Source organism: Phasianus colchicus, chromosome 3 (assembly GCF_987193195.1).
Source record: "Phasianus colchicus chromosome 3, bPhaCol1.hap1.1, whole genome shotgun sequence".
NCBI lineage: Eukaryota > Metazoa > Chordata > Aves > Galliformes > Phasianidae > Phasianus > Phasianus colchicus.
In genome coordinates, this window is record NC_143438.1 from 3,754,083 (window position 1) to 3,769,215 (window position 15,133).

The 15,133-nt window shown below is 44.3% G+C and overlaps 1 protein-coding gene across 3 annotated transcripts in view; it reads right to left on the reverse strand.

Moving 5' to 3' along the window:
- The window catches only part of KCNG2 (potassium voltage-gated channel modifier subfamily G member 2), a 73,268-nt gene extending 60,158 nt beyond the window's left edge, over window positions 1-13,110 (reverse strand). The window contains exon 1 of one of the 3 annotated variants that reach the window (XM_090136832.1): window positions 12,305-12,666. The gene's annotated coding sequence lies outside the window, so the exon portion shown is untranslated. Of the gene's footprint in view, window positions 1-12,112; window positions 12,247-12,304; window positions 12,667-12,719 lie in introns of those variants that run through there. The other 2 variants (XM_090136835.1, XM_090136830.1) reach the window with 2 other exon arrangements.
- Window positions 13,111-15,133: the final 2,023 nt, after the last annotated feature.

Consider the following 15,133-nt stretch of genomic DNA (forward strand, 5'->3'; position numbering starts at 1 on the left):
AGTGCAAAATCTTGCACTTTGCTATGTTGAACCTCACTAGGTTCACAAGGGCCCACCTTTCAAGTCTGTCGAGATCCCTCTGGATGGCATCCCTTCCTTCTAACTTGTTAACTGCACCACTCAGCTTGGCATCACTGGCAAACTTGCTCAGGGTGCACTCAAGCCCATCACCGATGTCACTGATGAAGATGTTGAAGAGCACCGGTACCAAGACAGAACTCTGGCGGACACCACTTCTCACCAGCCTCCACCTGGACACAGAGCCATTCACCACATCACCTGTCTATGGCTTTCCAACCAATTCCTTATCCACCTCTCAAATCCATCTCCCTCCAATTTAGAGGAAAGGATATCGTGGGGGACCATGTCAAAGTCCTTGCACAAGTCCAGATAGATGACACTAGTTGCTGCTCCTTTGTCCACTGACATCAAAACTCCATTACAAAACGCCACCAGACTGGTCAGACATGACCATCCCTTGATAAAGCCATGCTGGCTGTCTTAGATAACCTGCTCATCTCTCATATGCCTTAATATGCCTTCTAGGAGGATCAGTTCCATCCCTCTTCCCGGCACAGAGGTGAGGTTCACCAGCCATACGTATGGCTAAACAGCCTGAACACTATCGTTCTGCTCTGAGCTGGGACCATTTTAGATAGAAAATACCAGACTGTGCAGTTTTACACTTGATGGATATGTTTATACAATGCCTATTTTAACACATTTGATGGTCATCTGTAATTCCAGGTACAAATGGCTGAAATTTGTACCTCCCCTACTAACTTGCATTAATAATGAAAGGAAACAAGACATAAAAACCTCATAATGCATCATGACACCAAGTTGGCTGGAAGTGTCGATCTGCCTGGGGGTAGCGAGGCCCTACAGAGGGATCTGGACAGGCTGGATAGCTGGGCTGAAGCCAATGGGATGAGGTTTAATAAGACCAAATGCCGGGTCCTTCACTTTGGCCACAGCAACCCCAAGCAACGCTACAGGCTTGGGGCGGAGTGGCTAGAAGACTGTGTAGAGGAAATGGACCTGGGGGTGTTGGTTGACGCTCGGCTAAACATGAGCCAGCAGTGTGCCTGGGTGGCCAAGAAGGCCAATGGCATCCTGGCTTGTATCAGAAGCAGTGTGACCAGCAGGAGTAGGGAAGTAATTGTTCCCCTGTACTCAGCTCTGGTGAGGCCGCACCTTGAGTACTGCGTCCAGTTCTGGGCCCCTCACTGCAAGAAAGACATTGAGGCCCTGGAGCGTGTTCAAAGAAGGGCAACAAAGCTGGTGAGGGGTCTGGAGCACAGGCCTTATGAGGAGTGGCTGAGGGAGCTGGGATTGTTCAGTCTGGAGAAGAGGAGGCGCAGGGGAGACCTTATTGCTCTCTATAACTACCTGAAGGGAGGCTGTAGCAAGCTGGGGGTCGGCCTCTTCTCTCGTGTAACTGGTGATAGGACTAGAGGGAATGGCTTCAAGCTGCGCCAGGGAAGATTCAGGCTGGATGTTAGGAAATACTACTTCTCTGAAAGGGTGGTCAGGCACTGGAATGGGCTGCCCAGGGAGGTGGTGGAGTCCCCTTCCCTGGAGGTGTTCAAGGAACGTTTGGATGTTGTGTTGAGGGACATGGCTTAGCGAGAACCATTGGTGATAGGTGGATGGTTGGACTGGATGATCTTATAGGTCTTTTCCAACCTTAGTGATTCTGTGATTCTGTGATAATGCACAATAATGGCTGTCTTGTTCATACAGGCAGTTAGCCCCTACAAAGACAAACCCAAACACTGTATTTTCATTTACATTCTGAAAATGAAGAGTTTGATTTCTTTTACAACTTTCTATTCTATTCAGCATAACTGTAGCCATTTCTCTTGCTTCATTATTTTGTACTGAAATGTGCAGTGATGCATAGAATAACTTTAAAATTATGAAGTGGGATAATTCTATGCTATGATTATTTTTTCTTTTTTCTTTCTAATAAAGTTCACTCTTAAGAATAAAAAGAGTGGCATAATCTAACATACTACAGTAAATTGTTAAGATTCATGAAAAAAGACAATTAAGAAAACACTGCTCTCCATCAGGATTGCGAATTATTTCTGTGCATTCCTCTGAGATCTGTACACTGTCTCCTCAACAGTTCTGCCTGCAATTGAGGTTGATTGAGCAAGAGTACACAGGGAATATCTAGGTTATTGAGAAGTACTATAAAAATTCTTTAAATAGATCATTATGGGCCTCATATAGCTCTTATGACAAAAAACAAGGCAAGAACTATAGCGTACCATGCCAACACCCTGCAGAAATCTCTGAAGTAATAGTGGCAAAGAGTTAGAATCATAGAATATCCTAATTTGGAAGAGACCCACAAGAATCACTGAATCCAACTCCTAGTTCCACATTGGACCACCCCAAAATCAAACCCTATGTCTTCAGAACAACGACCGAACATTGAACTCTGGCAGGCTTGGTGCCATGACCAATCTTCTGGGGAGCCTGTTCCAGTGCCCAGCCACCCTTTGGTAAAGAACCTTCACCCAACAGACACCAATAGACAATGGCAAGCCGTTTGAAGAACAGCTGAGGGAACTGGGATGATTTAGTCTGGAGAAGAGCAGGCTCAGAGGAGAACATGTCACTCCCTACAGCCACCCAAAGGGAGGCTGTGTTGAGGTGGGAGCTGGCCTCTACTCCCAGGTAACTAACAATAGGACCAGAGGGAATGGACTGAAGTTGCATAAAGGGAGATTTAGGTTGGACTTCAGGAAAAATTTCTTCTCTGAAAGAGTGGCACTGGAATGGGCTGCCCAGGGAGGTGGTGGAGTCACAGTTCCCAGAGGTGTTCAAGGAACATTTAGATGCTGTACTGAGGGTTTAGTGAGAAATATCGGTAACAGGTGGACAGTTGGACTGGATGACCTTGAAGGTCTTTTCCAACCTCAGTGATTCTATGACCCTCCTCTGATGCAGCTCCATGTCATTCTCTCAGGTGCTGTTGCTGTCACCAGAGAGATCAGCATTCACTTCCCTGCTCCCTTCGTGCGGAAGCTGGAGGCCACCATGAGGCTTCCCCTCAGCCTCGTCTTCTCCGGGCTGAGCAAACCAAAGGACCTCAGTCACTCTCCTTCACCTCCAGGCCCTTCACCATCTTCGTAGCTCTCCTCTGGATGCTCTCTAACAGTTTTGTGCCCTTCTTATGTTGTGGTCCCAAAACTTCACAGTGCTTGAGGTGAAGCCACACAAGCTCAGAGCGGGACCACTTCCCTTATTAGGCACCACTGGGCCTGATGCACTCCCAAGTACAGCTGTCCTTTTGGGTGGCCAGGGCACACAGCTGACTCATGTTCAACTCACTTGTCAGAACGGCCCACAAATATTAAAAGTCTTGCGGGACATCCTCTGCAAAGCATCTGAAACGAGTGGTTTCAGGGAAGGAAGGTACTCAGGATGGCTTGGCAGCGTGCTGGGTACTCCTCACTGCATTTGTTTTTTTTCCTTTGATAAGTTTTCATACTCCTGCTGAAACAAGCAAAAGAGATGAAAGAAGGCACACCGTGTAGACAAGAACTTAAATATAAAATGCAAAGTGAGTAGGTCCTTCAAGTATTCAGATCTTGGCATGAAGGCAGACTAATTTTCAGATTGATGTGAAGTAGGAAAAAAAAAAAAAAAAGTAATTCCAAGTGTGAAGTTCACCTCTATCTTACACTCAAACGTGCCAATAAGTAATGTTAAACAGACGGGAGGAAGCTGAGGATTGAGCTTTAGCACAGTTTTTACTTTCAAAACACTTGACAACAGCACTTCTTTGCAGCAGAACTCTTCGGGGGTTGAGGGGGGGGCACAAAGTCATAACCACTCCCTTTCCTGATGAAGAATTTTTTTTTATTTACTTTTTTTTTAAGGACTCTTTGCTCCTGTTTGAAAGTTCTGGAAGGACAAAAATCTATCAAACTCTATCTTGTCTAAGCTACTACTAATCTCTTGTCAACTCTTTAATTTTTAGGTCACAGCTGAAAAATCTTCTGGACCAAGAAGGAGATGAGAAAAGTTCAGGGAAATGCTGACTCCACAGGCTTAAGAGAAGAATCAGGCTGCTGCCATTATACATGACAAATTCCCATTTGACTTTTGGTTTTCAGAATAGAATACACGTATCTAGGAATGTAACCCCCTTTCAGGACTTTTTTTACAAGTAGCTTAATTTATTCATTTCATGGAAGTATGAGTGTTAGATGCACACACTGGCCTTCTCTCACTTTTAGTTGAAGGAAAATACCTTCGGTTGAGAACAAATTTAGCTTTAGACAATCTTAAAAGACTATAACCCAACACTTAGAATTATAGTAGGTTGTTGCATAATGGGTACATTTGATATGAAACTAAAAAGCATCTTTCTGAGAAGTATGCACATACTTAAAATTTGAACAGGTGTTACTTGTCAGTCTAATTCACTATCAGAACCTACAGAGTAACAACATGGCTATTACAAATAATTCACCATACTTCTTCACATGACAGAGCATAGCAGCTGTGATGTAGTAATTAAGGATGAATGAGATTTGATAAATGCAAGGTATTAAGAAGTTCTGTAAAAACCCACTCTTGAAACTCCTTACTTACAGGAGTCCATGCTCACTTCAGGATATCTATATACTCAGTAGGAACATTTGCATGAATAAGGGTAAAGACTGGCAGGATCAGGCACTGAACTGAATGCAAGCTCTTTTCACAGACTTTTATTTTAAAGGTAGAAAAAAAATCAAATCAGAACTTTCACCATTGCTTAGACCAAGGGTAATATATTATTAATCCATGACTGAAGGTTTTAACTCTATCCTACAGTACAAGTACAAAGAAATACTAGAACAAACTCGGATGTGCTCTCATTTATACAAAGGTGAATCTGGGCAGGATCCTTTGATTTACATGAGCACAGCCAAGAACATTCCCCAGGAACTGCTTCCATTGCTGAGCCCTTAACAGCAGTCTCCAGAACAAATTCAAGCCTTTCTGCAGAGGAAGCCTTCACAGCATGAAGCCTCATAAAACCACAAAGACAGGCTGAAGTCAGAATAAGGGATTTTGGGAAATACTAACTGTAATACTGAAATGAGACCATTTTAGTGATATTTACATTAAAGAATATACACAGAAAAGGGAAGATTATGAATCTACAGTTACCAACTGCTACAACTCTCAAAAATGTGGAGGATATTTTGTTTGTTTATACTCTCTGATAAAGTTGTACGTACCCCCAAAGGACTCAATCTTTTGTTTCAAAGCCAGTAAGTACAAAATGGAGCCTTATACTAGCTTCAAGAACTCTTCAGCTTGTCACAAAGAACAATTCAAAAATTCCTTTTATTTCTCTCTTTCATATATAACACTAATCAGCTTCATTTATCCATGTATACTTTCAAAGGTTTTTCGCAGGTTTTTGAGTCATACTCAGAAAAGTCCTTTTTGAAACGTTTGATGATATAACAGACATCTAATAGCATGAAAAATCACAGCTGAAAGGCAGCCCTGAATAAATGACCTTGACAAACATCAGGAAGAAGAAAAGAGCAAGAAAATTATTTTAGGTACAGAACTTCTGGAAATCAACCATATCTGAACTAAACGGGTATGCTTGGCATTGCTCCTCCCTTTGTGCAGGGTGAAGAATGGAGAAGTCCAGACGTGCTGCTGTGGAACCATGACTTTCCCTTAATCAGCAAACACAAATTCAGCTGAACATAAATGCTGTACATAAAATTAGCTTGGGAGTAAGACTGTGAATATTAATGTGAGTACTTCCACACTGTGATTAAACATAACAGGGTCAAGATTGTAATGTGTACTTCTGGACATTAAACAACATCATATAAATGATGACATTCAATATAAGTGCATGTATACATCAATAAAAATCCCAAACAAGCTTCTTGTGGCTTCATCGATTTCTTAGGTTTGAAATCTTCTGGACGATAAAATCATCCACTATTCTGAACAGCTGGGTAAGGTTAGAACTGGGTTAGTATTATTGTAAATAAATTTAACAGTTCAGCTGATTGACAATGTTGCACAACCTGAAGAGATGGCAAAAGGTCCAGTAACAGTAATGTGTGGAGAAACACAGCAAGCTTCTGCTCTCAAAATACAACTGAAAATTCACTACATGGAAAAGAGAGAAGAGGAAAGGAAGCACAGAGCATTTAAGTATGATGTCAGTTTTGATGGTGTATCAAAATTTTCACAAACCAAAGTACTCAGTCATCATAAAGAGTTGTTTTTTATGTCAGAATTGCGAACTAAAACTTCTGAGCATGTGTTCTACATCCTGGAAAACGACTGCTTTTAATGCATTAGCTCTTTAACTCAATCATACTATCAAAGAGAGCTTGTGAGAAAAAATCATTCTTAAGAGCCACGTAAGAATTTCATTCTAGCAGGTCAGTTAGCAGAATCCTAGCCTACTAAGCCCTTAGCCACGGAATAATATTTGGAAAGCTCTGAACTACAGAGATTGGGCTTCATTCCGACTTCTGTCAGATTTATATTACGATTGCAGAGCCTCCATGGAGGTTCCAGTTTCCTGCCTTTATCAGTTGAAAAAACTGCACTGAAAATCTGAGGGAAAACAACTGTCTCTCCTGCTGTTCACCACCCACCAGAGGGAATTACACAGGATTCTTCAGTCTGAAATTCAAAGACCCTCCTTCCTATTCCTCAAGCCCAGCCTATCCCCTCCCCGAGTATTTTGACCTTTCCAGTGTTTACGATGCACTACCAATTGTTTCTGTCTCATTTCCAAAACAGGATGGCTATCTTTTTAAAAATAAATAACACAACAGTTCTTCTATCTGCTGAAAAATCCATCAATACATTCGATAATCAATTCTGAACAGCATGCCAAGCTTGGGGCTGACATGCCTTCACATCACCCACACAAGGAACATGTCCTCAGCTCAGGGAATCACACATCCTTCCCTTCATTAATTACATCGTTTCTGTGGTTAAACAGGCATGCTCCCATTGCTGTTTTTGCTGCATACAGCGTTATATTATTACTCATCAAAGTCAGTCCAGCTGTAACCAGCTTTTCAGTTCAGCCACGAACAAGATTGTTCCAGCTCAAGCCAATGACAGCCCATCATAGCAGTGATGTGAGGTACAGAAACAAGGGCTCACAATCCATGTGCTGATGAGCCGTGGTGAGGGAGAGGCAGGGCCAAAGGAGGTGAAAGAGAGAGAGACATCAAGATAACACACACCCTCACAAGTTCAAACAGTGAGCAGATTTACCCTAGGAGATGACCTGTTTTCAGTCACAAACAGTGGCAAACAGTTTTTTCCTTGATTCAAAGCTAGTTTGATGTGCCAAAGATTTAAAGACAGTAGCTTAAGTTCAGTTCTAGATGGGAAAAAGAAAATAACATGGAAATGAACTTAGGATTCAGAATCCTGCTCTGCTCAACTCCCTGGACAAACAGAATCCCGAAGTCTCAAACTTAGTGAGACATGAAGACGTTAGGATATTTTTCAGGGCTAAAGGTTTGCCACAAGAATTATTTGACGTGGCTGTGAAAACCTCTGGAGGATAGCTTAGTTCTAAATCTGACTGTTTCACTTTTCCTCTTTTCTTTACCTGTCCTCCTCCTAAATATTCTGAAATTACAGATGTCTTGTAATTCAGACACAGTAAATATGCATTAAACGTGAGGAACTTGCCTTGCAGCCAACACACAATGCATGCTTTTCTGCATATCTGAGAAGCTTCATTTTCAGCTGTTACCAATAATGTCTCACTAGAAACACTAATATATATATATATTTGTATATATTGAATGGCTCTTCTCAGAAAACTGAATTTACTTACCATTCCAGGGGTCCTAAATCCCTGATGCACCCAGATTTGAGCTCCTACCCATGTGGGCAGGGATGCGGACACTGGATTCAAGACCCAGCTTGGAGTGAGAAGGGTATAAGCAGCATACCCACAGCTACTCACTCAAGCTCCTGGGCACAAGACAAATCTGAGCACAGACAGCACCAGAACTGGTTCATTATTTCCTGCCCAGCAGATACCAGTCTATTCATTCTGCTAATGGAGCCATCAATAGAGGGCTCAGGCAAATGGCTCTAACTCAAACCAACACCATTAATCTTTCAAAGAGCTTCTTGTGCGTATCATCTCAGTCTAAACAGTATTTGATTCTTCAAGAAGTTCAAAGCTCTGAAAAAGAAGGATATAATAATAATAATCAGTGGTATGCATAATTTTTCACCTTTTGTAGTGATACCAAAAGGATACATTTTAATGCTTGATTTTTGTTTAATCGTTGTTGCTTTAATATTCCTAGAATTTTCCTTACAATTCTTTTTCCTTTTAAACACACGTTCTTTTCCATTTGCCTAATATTGATTTAGCTCCTGCCAGCTGTGCAGAACTCCAATTTAACACACCTTAGTTGGAACCTTTGTTTTCAACAAACTTGACGAGTTCTGCCAAGATCGCTCAGAAAATGAAATGCACAGGCTAACCAAGTAAGCACAGAGAACCATTATTTGTGTGGATATCCTGTAAACAAAGCCACTACGTGTTAATTTTTCTCAATAGTTGGCGCCACATTTAACAGTTTTAATGACTCTTACTACTTTTAATTTAGTTATCTAGAATCCTGAAAGACAAAGAGATTGTTTGGCACTTTTTCTAACTCAGAGTAGGAAGATGTTAAAACGACCTGATTCAATTACAGTCATTTAAACTCTTCCTTTTGCTTTCTGCCATTAGGAAAACATACCACAAATGTCTTTCACTTCCAAGTTTCAGATTTTATCATCATTACGGTTCTGAAATGGCACATCTGTTGGTGTAACTTGAACATTTAACAGAGATGTCAGTTCATGTTAGGAAGCTGTGAGACTATCCTTCCCCCTCCCCCCTCGAGGGTGAAAAAGATGCAGAGATTCTAAATATTTAATAGGAATAATGCTCCAGAAATCGCTCTTCAATGTATTCACACGCACCTAAGGTTGGTGGAAGCACTGCAAGTTTTTAAATGTAAAACACTCATCCTAAAGCACACTGCCTTTTAGCACGACATTACAAATGAGTTTTGACTTGGTAAGGGCAGAAAGGCAGCATCAAGGAAGCAGAGGGACTTTGGCCCCTCTCTCATCTTGAGTAACAAAGGGGAGCATCAGCCTGTTCTTCTGGGAAGTCAGGTGAAAGCCAGAGACAACCATCGTGCTTGTCCTACATAAGCCAGGTCTTCAAACACTTTTTTTTTTTATAAATCTTGGTTCTGCTGCTTAACATTCAACCACGCGCACAGAATCTAGATTTACTTTGGCATATTCACCCCACTGAAAAAGAAAAGCAAGGAGCAGGCAAAAGGTCTTCTATACAACAAGACACTAGGCAAACAAACAGAAGCAAGAGTCTGACTTGTAGCTAAACTGCATCTTGAAATGGAATATGGGTTTAGCTGTGATACAGAATAAGGCTATAGATTATAACTCACCAGAAAAGAAGGAAAACCATCTTGAAGTTATCAAGATTATTATGAATACTTAAAGATACCTGACTGATTAAAAAAAGCATGAAGGTTCATTGAATATAAATGGTGTAACGATCACTGTGATGAAGACATTAATCTGAGTAGGGAAATGTGCAAGTCAAATAACTCAAAATGGATGCCTTAATTAAGCAAATAAGCTACTCAACTCAATGCAATGTACGCTGCACATTTTATGAGGTACCCAGTCAGAGTCTCTTAGTTTCTTATCCGTTTCAATTTTTTTGGAGCTTTTTTAAAAAATAATCTTGATCCTCATCATCTACATACACCTGACAAAGTTTCTAAACCCCCTAATGAGACTTATCTGTAAGAAAAATTCAAAACTTCTGGTCCTAGAGCACCTACATAGTTTTTAAAATACGATACAGCCTCCTCAACCATGTATAGCTTTAGAAAACATCTGCAGTTTTTACTACTCCTGTTTTCTGTTTCTTCCTTTAATAACACAAATTGAAAATGTATTTTATCATCTGTTCAGTCTCAAGATGCTTCCCCCCCTTTCTGCCTTGCAAAGGCAGGACACAGCAATCACATCCAATTCTTCTGTGCTCCCGATTGCTCGAGATAAGCAACCAACTCATCGCCAGGAGCAAGTTAACAAGATAACAGCTGTGCTCGGACTTCAAAAGACAACATGCATGTGCAGGATACTGGTGTAGGTTAGCTACTATACAGGCAGTTCCCACCAGCTATTCTGGTAATAGGTTCCGAAGCTAGACAGATCTTCTGCTACAGAACTACAACTTTTTTTACAGAGGGTTTCCACAGTACATCAAAAGCTATCCAGCATTTCCTTGACTCACAGTTCCCTTCCAGACAGCACTGCGTTTAGTGACTGATACAGGACAGATTACTTAGCAGCAATCTCAGACTGTCCTAAAATTGTTCTCGGAATCAAACATGAGAGAAGAGGGGAAAAGCATCCAGCAGCTATTTCAACCCTGCCTGAATCTTGTTCTAAGAAGCGCAACTGTTTTACAAGCAAAGAACTGCTCAAGGAGGCAAAAAACCACACCCAACCTCCATACTGAAAACTGCACATATTTTAGGGCTTTGATACTGAAGCCACAGAAACAAATCAGGGCTTTATTAATGGATACAGCGCTGATACATGTGGGGCACCATGTTATTCATACACATGGCTCTACCACATTTATGTCCTGAGCTGAAAGTTTCCTTTGCATGCCGTTTTAAAAGCATTTTATAATTAAGACCTAAGAGATGACAGACATTTATTGACAGCTAACGCACCGCTCCCACAGTGTATTATTAGGCACAAGACCAGAGGCACAAGGCCAAGTGCTGTTCATCTCCTAACAAATGCAGTAATATCTCAGATTCACACTGCCTGAAAATATCAAGCAATATTCTTTTAAAGGCAGAAGTCTTGAGATTTCAGAGAAATGGACACACTGATTAAACAACTAAAAGTGACCCGGAAAAAAAACAAACATGCCCAATTTTTAAACCTTCTTTCTTCACATAAAGAATGAGGAACAAAAAATGGATGCTATCTCTTTCCCCACCTTACATTTTCCTGTAGCAGTACCAAATCTGATCTTTTGTGCTGGACTGAAATCTTTCCAGGACAAATAACAAGTCCGAATGTCTACTAGCTTATCAATAAGGCAGAGGAAGTGCTGAATGTTCACTTGTGGGTTTCCTTCCAAATGCCCTACTTATTGTTTTAGGGAAGACTTAAGAAGAGCAAATAAAAAAGGTATGCGATCCTCTGAGCAAAGCTGAGTTCTTTCTCTGAAGGTCATCCTTAAGGAATTCCAGCGTGGTGGATGAGGAGACCCGAAAGAAGCCTCTCCTGCTGAACAACTTTGGCGCTGCAGGCTGCACCGAGATTAAGTCCTCAACTGAAATCTGCCAATTTTATGGACTCAGCCAACCCTCCTCAGGAATAAAAGCTGTGCTATGAAGTTCCTACTTGTAAAAGTAACTCCTGAACCAATGCTGCACAGGAAGGAGAGCTCCTCTCTTAGGGAAAGGCACTGCTAAAGGTGACCACGGGCATCGAGGGTCTTACAACAGCCTCGTCCTTGGGACAAACCTCAACCCTGCGTTCAGGTCCAGTGCTGAAGAGGGCATGTCAGCACTGCTCAGTCAACGCAGACCCTCGACCTCGCTTCACAATTTACAATTCACTGTCACTGACAAAACGTGTCAACACCCAAACTTCCAGTAACACGCGTGACAAACATCACTATAACTGACCCGCGTACTCAGAGCTTAAGATCCGAACTGAAATCCACGATCAGTCACGCTGACCGCACGCGTCACTTCGCAGATACGGCAACGCGACCGAATGCCGAGCAGACCTCGAGAGGAATCCCGGACCCGGCCGGAGCTGGGCTGAGCTCGAACTCCTGGCGCGGGGGCTCGTCTGAGCTCGCACGCCAGAGTGCGTTACCCCACGCCAGTGACAGCCCAGGAAACCCCATTTCTAGAACTAAAGAGAAACACCCTAAAAGGACGACGGAAGGGGAGAAGCGCTCCGCCCGGCAGCCCCGAGTCCCCCGAACGACGCCGAACTCCGTTACCTTCAGCGCTGCGGAGCCGCGCCACGCAGCCGGCAGCGCGGGGGTCCCGGCAGCGCGGGGGTCCCGGCAGCGCCCCGCCGGCCGCCTTTCCGCAAAAGACGCGCGGGACCCGCGGGATCGGCGGCTCCGCCACCTCCGCTACGTCCCCCCGCACGCTCCCTCTCGCCGCCGCGAGCCGCAGCCCTCTCTCACCGCGGGCGCTGCCTCCTCTTCGCCGGCCGCCCTCCGCTCCATCGCGGCGCCCCTCCACCCACCGCCAGCCGACCGCGCAGCGCCGCCTGCCGCCGGGGGGCACGCTTGGGGAGGCGGCCATTTCGCGGCGCCGGCGGGGCAGGTGCTGCCGTGCCCGGCCCTCCGCCGGGGCCGTTTTCCTCGGAGGGACGGCGGGACGCCGGTAACCGCCAGGCTGGGAGCGGGCCGCCCAGGGCGTCCCGACAGCACGGGGCTGTGGGAGGGGGTGGTGCCCCTGCGTGCGGCACCGACGTTGTCACCGATCCGCGAGCGCGGCGGGGAAAGGCGCGCCGGGTCGTCCCGGTTTGAAGCTGCCGCCCGCGAGCTTAAACCTAACGCGGTCCCGGCGGGTGCCGCTCCTCCCAGGTACGTTTACCCCTTCGGAACGCTGCCCTGGGCTCGGCGTCTGGGAGAGCGGCGCGCTGAGTTCCTGCATCGCTCCGCTGCCTCTGCCCTGTCACCGCGACCAGGGATCCCGGCGTGGAAACGCGTTGTGAAGAAGTGCCCGACCGCCCCGGCGAGGCAGCGCTGCGGAGCGGAGCTTCTCCAGGGGCCCCTCGGGCGGGCGGAGTCAGCGGGGCGAGGCGCCCGCAGGCAGCGGGACTCGGGGAGCCGTAAAGCCTCGTGCTGCCCGTGTGTGTGCAGGGGCGGCCCCGCACCCGCAGGAGGCAAACGGCGAGCGCGATGCCTGCCGTGTCTGCGGCTGTAATAACGAGGGCATCGTCCCGCGCTTCCACCCGCTCTCGCGAATAGCTGCTACTCCAGGCTGCCCTGGTCACAACGCCTCGCTTACAAAAAGACTGAAGGGCGTTGAAGTGTATTTCCCGCCCCCCGTGTCTTTGCCTGTTTCTTCAGAACGTCTCTCCTGATGGTTTCTGGGTCCTGATTTTTGTCAGTCTTAACATCCTGTAATTTATGTACTGTTTATGCTGGCGTTCGTTCCAATTTCAGTATTTCTTCTGCCTCTTCCCCCGGGGAAAACTTCTGTCTAGCTCTGCTCTCTGCTATACTTTTTGCCTCTTAAGACTGAAGCAGAGATTACGTGTATATTTACTAGTGCCTTTTCTCAGCAAATCTGATAGGAGACTATAGGAAGTTGATAAAGGTGCTGATCTCGGGCTGCTCCTTGCTTGGACAGGAGCCAGCTCCGCACGTCTCAAACAAAACAGTAAAGCCTTACCTTCTGTAAGCAGCCATGAGGATGCCCGTTACAGAAGCCTGGTGAAAGAAGCCAGTGAGTTGCACACCTTGTGCTGTGTGATGCTCTCTGTCCCCAAGTGGTTCTGTTCATGTAGCTGTAGGCATTGGGAAGGCTCTTTGTACATACATACAGATGTCATCCTTTTACAAATTGTTGCTTACGCTTAGTACAAAAATCTATCAAATCCCAAGGGAATATTTCATTATTTTTAACTATTTGATTTGCAAGTTATCACTAAAGAAATAATGGTCAATTTAATTATGGTGCCTTCAAAGTTTGTTTCATACCGCTCCTGTGTTACAAACAAACAGGATCCCCCATTCTACCTTCCCTGTGTCCTCTGCTCTTCCTTTGCTCTGCCTCTTGTGGGCTGTCCATTAGTCATACCCAGCTCTCCCACTGGGTCTGTGTAAGGGACACTGGTCTGTGGAAGGGACACAGGCATCTCAGGCTCTGACCTTGTTTTTACCAGTGCTGAGGAACTATTCTAAACCACTTGCCTTTCTCTCACAGTAAGATCTTGTTATTTTGCTTGCTGCCTGACATTACATACAGCCCAGGATGTTTCCACTGGCACAAGATTTTAACCCATTCTGTAAATTTATCCATGTAACTTCACCTGCGTATAACATTCTGTCAAGATGATCTGAGTCAAAAAATGCTGAAGTGTATCTTGATTATTTCTCTAATTCCTAACCACTAATTGGAGAAAACTGTGGACATTAGGAGCTCAACTGTTCACGTGCTGGTTTGGTACTGTTACATTCAGAAGTTAGCCTTTAGTTTGTGCTGGGTCAAACTGTTCTGTGTGCAAGTTTGATACGCGTCCCAGAATTGAATAGCGAGCATGACTGCATTGCTGCAATTTCATTTCTGGAGCAGCAAAACTGGGCCATAAGTCAAAAGGTAGAAGGACAGTTTCATTTCATGCCCACGAAGTGTGAGGACTGCTGACTCTTCTTACTCTTGTTCCTGTGCTTACCTGGAGTAAATCTATTCAGCTTTGTTTATCATCAAGCCTTCCTACTGCAATTAACAAGACATTTCTGTGTTGAGCTCTCCTTACACATAAGTGTGAGTATGGCCTCATCATTCTTCCAGTCTGAAAGCGCTGGTTTCTAGTTGAGTCCGATCCTGCTCCAAATGAAATCACCACCTCAAGTCCCAATTATAGGGAAGGGAGTATGATTAAATGCTTTGCAGGTGTGTTTACTCATTTCTTCCTGATCCATCCTACTAGTGTTACCATTGATTCTGTGTCACAGATTGTAGCTATGCGAATAGTGACAGGGCATACACTGAAGTCATGACACACATCAGTTTAACTTATTTAGTTAGTTTCAAATGTATTAAATATCCTTTTAGACTTATAAACTTTAAAACACACTTTACATGCTTGCAGTGCTCACTGGACTCTGTTTTGCTCACAAAGCAGTGGAATTGCTTCTCAAAGGTCCCGTGCAACACTAGGCAGAGTATTTGCAGGTAATAAAATAAAAAACAGAAAGAAGAGTTGAGCTCACCCAACAGGTGAAGGAGATCTCTGGCTATGCAGCACTTCTTCAGAAGCAGCCTCAGTCCAACAGATG